The following is a 10,000-nucleotide window of genomic DNA, read 5'->3' as shown; positions in this document are numbered from 1 at the left end:
TGAAGCCGGTGTCATTTACGTATTACTCTCAAATTAATTGGGTTTGGTTTTGTTTGGCGATGTCAGATGAGTCAAAGTATACCTGGTGTTTGGGGGTGACCTGATATAGTCGAGAGGTTGGGCGGCGCATAGCCTACCGCACGGTCTCTAATGCCCGACAGCCAATCGCAGGTTTGATTCCTTGCAGAGCGTTTTTGCATGTTTACTCCCCTTTCTCTATACCTCTATGTTTCCTGTCTTTCTCCACTATATAGTATAGCGACCTCGCCCTTTTTCGCTGGCTGCCCGGGCGCGGGCTGCACTAATAACTTTGGGGCAGACCTGTAATATTCTGGGACTCTAAAATAGCCACACTTGGAGAGCATTCAAACACGTGGTCTTTTACTTGGTGACTCTCAAAGCAGAACTGCATGAACACACACGACAGCACACTACAGAGGCTACAACAACAGGGCTGCAGGGGATCTTTGCTAATCAGCACAGGTGGAAATAATGTTCTCAATCAGTGGCATGCTCTTTCACCTAGAAGACGCTCTAGAGTTTGAAATGTGAATGGACAGGTATAAGTCAAAAGGGAGACATCGAAGAGGAAGGACGGATGGGGAAGGATCAACATATGGAATGTCAGAGCATGTTCTGACATTATATGGAGGTCTAAGGGTTTGAGGTCTGATGTAGAGTTGCTGGCCAATGTTGATGACATCAGGGATCACCATACATGGGCTTAACTGCGGCAGCAGGTCGCATTTTACTGTGACATCAGGGTCTCTTAAAAGTCAAAACACACTCGCCCTCGGTTTGTTCCCCTGCCCACCGGCTCACGTACGGCGACCACTCAGTGGGACGGCTTTTCTCGTATCTGTTTTACTGAGAATAATAAGGTTCGAAATAAGTTTAGGGTTTAGGCATAGTTTTACTGGGGTTAAGTTTAGGAATAGGTTAGCTTTTGGCACAGTTTTACCGAGTTTAAATAAAGGGACAGCTGTATGAAATACTTGCCATTAATATAGTGGTTGCAACTGTATTCATTGATTGTCCTGTTCCTTTTTTTTGGTGAAATATTAAGTAGTTCCGGTTTTGTGGGGGCACTCATGGGGCTACGCAAAGTAAATTCATTCACAAAACTAGCGTTATTTGTATTTCTACCATATAGTGCAACTTTCGTTCATTTCCGACCCCTCTACTATCACACGGAACAATGTTTTTGTGTCCATATCACTACGCCCAAAGAATTGTTCCATGTGATAGAGAGGTCAAAGTTGAACGAAAAAAGGTCAACAATACAAATGACGCTAGTTTTGTGAATTAATTTACTTTTAATGCGTGGCCCCCCTGTGCCCCCCCCACAAAATGACCGGAACTACTTAATATTCACCTAAACCAGAGCGGAACTCCCACCACGGGACTCGGGGGGCAATCAATTAATACAGTTGCAACCACTATATTAATAGCAAAGTATTTCATACAACAGAAATGTTCAAATAGGGATAGTTCAAAAATTGTGAACTGAATCCCTTTAAGGTTAGGAATAAGGTTAGGTTTAACCGTCTAAGCATAGTTTACTTTAACCCATTTTGGGGGCGGGAACCCCTTTTGGTGTTTTAAACTAAACATTATGTTATACTTTAGCTATTGAAAAATAGCAGATCTACAAGCTCATATAGCGCGCCACCGAGCTTGTATAGGTCTGCTATTTTTGAAAATCGTGAAAACGCGGCAACAAATCTTATGAATGTATATATTCTTTCAGGAGACTTTTTTTAAATCTTTTTCTCGACGTCAGGCCCATTAAGTTATACGTTTACGAATAACAGCCTGAGCAGTTCCGCCAGATGTTTTGAGGCAAGTTTGTTGGTGTTCCTGTGTTGAGGGGGGGGGGGGTTATCGTGGTTAGGTTTACTACAGAAGGGGGGAAAACAGAGAACACAGCATTCTTCGAAATGCACACGTTTAAAATAGTATACTTTTTGGAATATAAAGCTCCCCGGCATCGCATAGTATCAAGTTCATACTGTACGCTGTACAGTAAGTAGGCGTGATAGTGTTGAACTCTTGTCAGAAGTTGTATAAGGGGGCCGCTGACTCTTAACATGACATGTACATAAATAGCTGCTGTGGGAGTATACACTATAGTATACTGTATATATGGGGAAAGGGAATATTTTATGTTCCGACAAGTTTACTTGTTGTTTTTCTTGGGGGAGAGGAGGAGGTTGATATCTCCTTTGGGTGTGAAAAATAAAAAAAACAGTTCACAAGAATAAGAGTTTATTGTTGAGAGCAAAGAGTTTGTGCACAGGTTTGTACACGCCACATCATCCTTATTAATGCAAGGGCGTTAACCCATTCTGACCTGAGATCAGATTCATACGAGGTTTCCACTGGACACACACTGGTCTTGATTAACCCATTCTGACCCGAGATCAGATTCTAAAAATGTCAGTCGTTCATCGATTTTCAAAAATAGCAGACCTACAAGCTCGTAGCGCGCCACTCGGTGGCGCGCTATGAGCTTGTAGATCTGCTATTTTTAAATAGCTAAAGCATAACATGATGCTAACACAGAAATGGGTTCCCGTTCAGAATGGGTTAACATACAATAATTTCTTGTTTTTCCACACCGCCGTCTAGTGTGGGCATAGCCATAAAGATTGCTTTGCCAAAGATTAAAGGCCATACTTCCATCCTGTATACAGTGCGGTATACAATATAATATATATATGCATATATGCATATATTCCGCATTTGAAACGAGTGTGTTCTCATTGCCGCCGGGTGCTTTGAAGAGGTGTGTACGTGCGTGTGTACGTGCGTGCGTGTGTGAGAGAGAGAGAGAGAGAGAGAGAGACATCTAAAAATAGGCCCATGTAGGGCCTGGGCCTTGGGGTATAGTGTGTGTAATTTTGGGTGCTTTGAGAAGTGCGTGTGCCGTGTGTGTGTGTGTGTGTACATGTGTCACAACTTGCGAGGCGACTCGCGTGACGGACCTCTTAACAATTTTAAGGTTTTTCAATCTACGCTGGATTGCTAGAATGCCAACATGAACGAGCTCTCGTGTGTGTGTGTGTGTGTGTGTGTGTGTGTGTGTGTCTGTGTGAGAGAGACTATGTGTGTGTGTGTGTGTGTGTGTGTGTGTGTGTGTGTGTGTGTGTGTGTGGGAGGGGGGGGGGGGGGGGGTGCTTTTTGTGACGAGAGGTCCAATGAAAAAGAATTGTGACCAACCTTAAAATGTGTATTTGCATTTGAGTTTATGAGAGAGAGAGAGAGAGAGAGAGAGAGAGAGAGACACTGGCACAGTAGCAGTAGAGAGAGAGAAAGTGAGAGTAGGAGGATAGGGGGGAGGAGGGGGGGGGGGGGGTCGGAGTGGGCTCTGTGTGTGGTACAGTAGAAGTGGAGGCAGGGGCCCTGTGGTTTTTATCGCGTGGTCACGCGGCAAAAACTTCCCCACAGACGGGATTCATTTCCTTTACTTCACCTTTCCCTGAACCCCTCTGGTTCCCACTTTATCTGGCATCTCCCACTCCCCCCCCCCCCCCCCCCCCCCCCCCCCACTGGCTAAACGCTCAACGCTGCGATGGGGGGGGGGGGATACCTTCCATTCTGCCTCCACCGTCCGTACATAATCTAAAAAACTCTAGATTTCGGAGAGCGAGAGAGAGAGACGGTCAAAATAGCAGGTTCTAATTTCAAGCTCACGGCATTTCACACCATTGTTATAACCATTTTAAATGTAAACCCCCGACCCCGACTTCGATTTAGACAGCCCGTATATACGTGACCTTCTCCTCAACCTTGTGTATACCGAGCCCCAGACGTCGTGGAGGTAATTTGAATGAGCAATAATAGTCCCTTTGGCCGGAACATCTACTCTTTCCTCCCAGAAAGAAAAAAAAATTCTGGAGTGACTCCGAGTGTCAAAGAAAAAAATTGATTTTGAACTTGATCCCTCGGTGTGGAAAATATAGTTCCCCGAACCAAAATATCCAATATTTTCTTTTTGGTGGTTGAGTGAGCCTGAATGAGACTTATATCTTGAGACTTTGTGAGATGAACATAGGGCTTAAATTGGGGAAGTCTTTGTCGATTTAAAGAAATCTATATGGGTGAATGTGGGTTTATAGTTCTATAGCGACCTGCAGGCAACAAAGTTAGCTGACAGTCACAGCGGCACATTTCTTCGTCACTCTTTAGTCTACTACTACTACTACTACTACTACTACTACTACTACTACTACTACTACTACTACTACTACTACTACTGCTACTACTACTACTACTACTACTTCTACTACTTCTCCTTGTAGTCCTTCTCCTTCTACCTCCTCGTTCTCCGCTAGACTACGCCAACCATCTGCGCAACACCCTGCGCCTCCTTCTACGAGCCGTCTCATCCGCTCTGACTAAAAAGAAAGAAATCCCCCCTCTGGTATGCAGGCTGGACGAGCAGCATGCGCGGATCGCAGCAGCAGCAGTCAGTTAATCAGTTAAGAGTAGCAAACAGGGGAACGACACCTGCACGTCTGAAGAAGGAGCGCATCATCCCCAGCTCTGGGGGAAAAAACGTCACAGCTTCTTCTCGGGGATGGTGACGTTTCTTCTCCACAGAAATGAGAGTCTCTCTCTCTCTCTCTCTTTCTTTCTTTCTCTCTCTCTCTGTGTCACACTCTCTCAGGTGTCAAAATCACTGAGCGAAAAGTGTCGAGAAACTTTTGGTCTTACGTTTGATATTACTTCACACAGACTGGCAGCTATCAAAGAACGCCTTATTGCTTTGGTGTTTTGCGAAGATGGCTTCAATCATTATGCTAAAGCTCTGCTGTCTGTCTTCCCCCCCCCCCCTCCCCCTAAGTGCTTCACAAAGCTTTTTGCACATTAAGGCAAAAATGGAGAATACTCACTAAAAGCACTTCACACTACTTTGCTTATACGTTCTGTCATATTTCCTGTTCATAAACCCATGCCACTTTTTTAGTGACGTCTGTCCATCAAGTCAACTAATTCATCTTTTGTGACAATTTGGGGGCTAATTAGTGATACTTATTTGAGGCCAATGAGTGCTGGCCAGAACCAATGTGAGTTTATTAGAAACCTGATAACAGTACATAACATTCCCCAAGAAAAAAAAAGTAGCTAAGAAAAAAGAAGTCTCTCTCTCTCATTATAAACTTGTATTTACTTAGGTAGGTATGACTAAAGTATCACTAAATATGTGTCATCTTTCCCAGTAATGCCCCACTTCATATTTATTCAGGGTCTTCAGTGGACCTAATGGCTAATAACCAGTACTATACAGTCTTCTATTATCGGCCCTAGGGGCAGCTGTACTTGGGAGTAAGGGTCTCCCCCCTTACTTAACCACATGAACCCTAAAGTCCCTATCCTGGCCTGGGGCAAAGGTGAAAATAGCACAAACAAGCTCACACAGTTTGTAGATCGGCAAATTATGGCCCGAAGAGATTTGGTGGAGAGGGGAGAAAAAAATGAGTGCATGGACATATACTTTACCTCGTCAACTAAAGTAAATAAGGTTAAGAACTGAGGCTGATTCTACAAATCCGGAAAGATTTCTGAAAACCCTCATATTGCTGTATTTGTATGCTAAAAATGACACAGATTATTTTTCTGGTTTTAATGTAAAGTAACCACCTGGCTCAAGGGCACTTAACTCATTTTGGGTGGGAACCCCTTTTGGTGTTTTAAACATTATGTTATAATTTAGATATTGAAAAATAGCAGATCTACAAGCTCATAGCGCGCCACCGAGTGGCGCGCTATGAGCTTGTAGGTCTGCTATTTTTGAAAAGTCGTGAAAATGTGGCACAAATCTTTGAATATATATTTCAGAGCGAACATTTTTAACTAAAATATTGGCTTCTGGGGGGGTCCCTGGAACTACATATTTTGAGATGGGGGGTCCGCGGACCAATAGAGATAATTCTGGGGGTCCTTGACATGAAAAAGGTTGAGCACCATGCACTGACATAGAAACGTTGGTTTTTCAGAAAAAGGTTAGGATTTAGAAGACTTTTTTTTAAATCGACTTCAGTCCAAAATGAGTTAATGCAAGTATAACCACCTGGCTCAAGGGCACTTAACAAGAAAATAAAATCCCTCTTTCGCCCCTCCCCTGAGTAACAAATGCAGATACCAGCCAGCATCACGACATGTGGACTTGAACCGGATACAGAGTCCAAACTGCAACATCCCAGACAGACTCCCGCCTACACAGATTCAAACCAGCAACCTTGGAGACAGACAGACAGACAGACAGCATCCCTTCTCTTCAACCTTCACCACTAATAAATGCCACCTCACGTGTCTGTCTGAAACCTATAACGTGCAGCATACGATGATATACTGTACAGAGAAGCACAGTTGATCTGTCATCATGTGCTTGACCTAGTGCGTCAAACCACAGTGGGCCTTTTAGTGTGCTGCTGTGACCTCCTTAAGACATGCCTCGCCTCTCGTACTCCAACCTCTCCGCCGATGACGGCGCCAACCCTTTTAAACCAATGGCGTCGCGGGGTTTGGGGCATGTCAGTATAGGCAGGGCAAACTTTTTTTTTTTTTAATAGTAAAGAAAAATAGCTGATCTACAAGCTCAACTCGCCGATTAACTCGCTGGCACATTGTTGAGTTTGTCGATCGGCAGTTCTTTCTGCTCTTTTGATCGAATTATATGATCAGAAAAACCCCACAGGGTTCCAAACTGGTGAACTTGGGAGCTTAAGCGATTAACATATAGGACATGTCCCGTTACCCTTTGACCTGCTCACAGGGAGAGAACGTGACTTGTCTAGTGTCTACTACGTCTACGTGCTTACCTTTTCACCATAAATGAAACATTGTGGCTTTTGACATCAGTCTATAAGAGTTAGGTGGCGCAATTGCTGCATTATCTGAACGTAGTATAGAAGCACATGTCCTTATGTCTGTGCAACTTTTTTTTGAAAGGTCAGCCGGTTCCCCATGGCTGGCCGACGTACGGCGTGCTTTTAAATCTAAATAACCTCGACAAACTCAACTGGCACAAGTGGCGTACTAGCCTACTATTTAAGTAGCAGGGCCTAATGCTCTAAATACACTACTAATCCCGGGCAACCAGTGGAACTCTCTCAACAGTCTCAAAATGTCACAATGCAGTAGATTCTCCCTAACCGAGGGCAAGCAGGTGCCTCTCCCACAGCGCACTAATGACCCAATTATATCAATCAGGAGCCTTGATTGGTGCTGCGTTCCTCTCCTTCTCCTCTCTCCCTTTCTTTTTCTCTCTCTCTCTCTCTGCCTGAAGAGCCACCTGGGCGCGTACAGTATGTATGTATGTATCGCCCCTCAAGAGCAGTGTACAGCATGTACAAAAGTTGTTAAAAGAGGAGCTGGACAATTGGGACAAATGTCCCTGCTTTTACCCTTTGAATACAATTAGAGAGGAGGCTGGACATGGGGAGCAGCAGAGGTGGATGGAGGGTACTATAGGGAACACGAACACAACACACAGTAGACCTAAATATATATACACTGTATAGAGACATGAGAGGCTTGAATGAGGAAACCCCATCAGGTGTAGCCCCTCTTTTAATGACAAGATAAGGGTCTTGTCCTCATTAGTGGCCCAGCTGATGCGTATATTCATGAGTACTCTTAAAGTTCATGAAAACAGTTTATGTAAAAGTACCTGTGGGGGATGACTGAGGGAAGGGGGGGGGTGGACACTTTTCAAACACATGGGGGGGGGGGGCAGTCACTCACTCTCGGATGTCTGGTGTGTTATGTCTGCTTGTAAAATATTAAGAGTGCAGCCATACTGTAAAAACTATATAGCGACTGGGAAGAAAAAAAAGAGCGACCCTTATGGGTCCATTTGGTTCCATATATATGTATACACTCTTGGAGTTATGAACGGTCCTTGAAATGAAATAGTTTGAGAACCATTGATCTAAATTCTAAAGTATAGGATATTTTGTGGAAAAACTATATAACAAGCTATTCATTTAAATTATGCAATACTGGATAAGAAGAAAAAAGGTTGCATTATAGTTAACTGCACATGGCTGGAAATGACAACCCATTTGAATGTTCCACTATATAGACAAGACTATAGCATGCATGCATTTGCATCATGTCATGTCATAAAAGTGTAACATTTTTTGGGGTTGGACATAAATACAGGGCACTTCATATGATCCCTATAAACCATTTTCTTATTGGATCTTAAAAAAGGAACCACGGACGTACGGGAGTGTCTTTCTGGTCAACCAGATGACACGTCTGCGTGTGTGTTATCTCGGAGGAATTTCCTCTCTCTCTCTCCTCGCCCCGGTTCAGTTAGGATGATGATGTGCGTCAATAACGTGCAACCATTTTCAGTCGCTCTTTTCCCCTCTTTTTTCTCCTCTCGCGGCCATCTCAATTAGAGCACTCTCATGCACATTAATGAAATAAATAACTATCAACAAACAATGCGCTGGGGCGCGCACACTAATAATAAACACTCGCTGTATTAAACAAAAAAAAAATAGATCAGCCCCTATACGATCGCAGATGGTGTCGGTGGCGAAGAAAAAAAATCATTTTAGGCACAAAAAAATGCGATTAGAAAATCATATAGATTTGGTGGTAGTTTTTTTTGGCTGCTAAGCGGGGAGAAGTCGGGTGGCGTGTCAGAGTGTGTCATGTAGCCTATCTATCGCTCTCTCTCCCTCCTGCTCCATTTTGTTCCTAAATTTTCTATACAAAAGATTAAGGGAGGGGAAAGACGGAGCGAGGGAGAGAGACGAGAGAGGACGAGGGAGAAAAAAAAAGTGCCATCATGGATTTCATCTTGAATTCGCTGCCAATCTGCCCCGACATCACCCAAAAAGCGACACAGTGGACGCGGAATGTTATAGTTTTAAAACCGTGTGACCCAAAAAAAAAAAAAGCAAAGAAAGACAGAAAGCCGGCAACTTATATGGAGCGGTGTAACAAACAGTGTCTCTAAATATCAATCCCCGTAACAGTGTAGCCTTATTAGTGTAACAAGATATACGATTACAAACGTTGCACGCAGCCACACTTGCTACTTTCTTGCGAAATCACTGTATAGCCTGAAAACGGATGGTTGTAGCGTAGCCACAGCGGAGGTGATGTTAGGACAAGTAGCCTAAACCGGTCGGAACAGTAGCCGAGTAGATAGTATAGTAACTATAAGACATTCTACTAGTTTATATAAAAACCCAGCTTTGATGCGTTCGTGCGTCCAAGTAATGCATCGATCATGACAAGAGATGGAATGGGAAAACAATGCCGCTCGGACGTGGAGCCTAATAATGCGCCTCCAACAAAATAATTATACTCAGGCTAATCGCATCTATACTATTACCTAGACAACATTACATTACACCCACACAGCTCGCTTCTATAACGTGTCACACTATAGCCTACACACGTCTATACTTTATGGGTGGTCAATGTCAAGATCAGATATCAGAAAGGAATCGAGTTCGTTCGGTCGTTGCGCACGAGAAGAAAGTCGTGTCCCCAAAAAAAGGAATTCACTTTTTTTTTGTATGTCATAATGTCAAACATTTCATCATATCAGACTCTGAGATATCGCCTGTGACACATTGACATGAAAGGCAACGCGTTTCTGAAACGAATGCTCGGCACGGCTCGCAATGACTCGGGAGCTTCCTTTCACTTTCTTGACCAAACTAAAACTTTAGTTTTCTTTAAAAAAGTTCCCTGATATTAAAGCACATATAGAGGCTAGTACTAACATTTCACCACTTCATCACTCCGGAGTGCACTTTCCGTGCACTTCAGTCATTTCTGACTCGTTCCAAAAAGTACGTGTAGGTACACCAAGCATAAGTATAAACGTTACTTAATTCAGTTAAAAAACAAAAACATATATATTACGGTATCATCACGCATTTCGGCGTTGCGTTTGTGTCATGTCACCACTGTGGTGCCCGTCCGTGCTATGTATAGGATGCTAGACGGTCGGCCACGCGCG

This window comes from Protomyctophum bolini, assembly GCF_963924005.1.
Source record: "Protomyctophum bolini genome assembly, chromosome: 20".
NCBI lineage: Eukaryota > Metazoa > Chordata > Actinopteri > Myctophiformes > Myctophidae > Protomyctophum > Protomyctophum bolini.
This window is presented reverse-complemented; position numbering follows the sequence as displayed.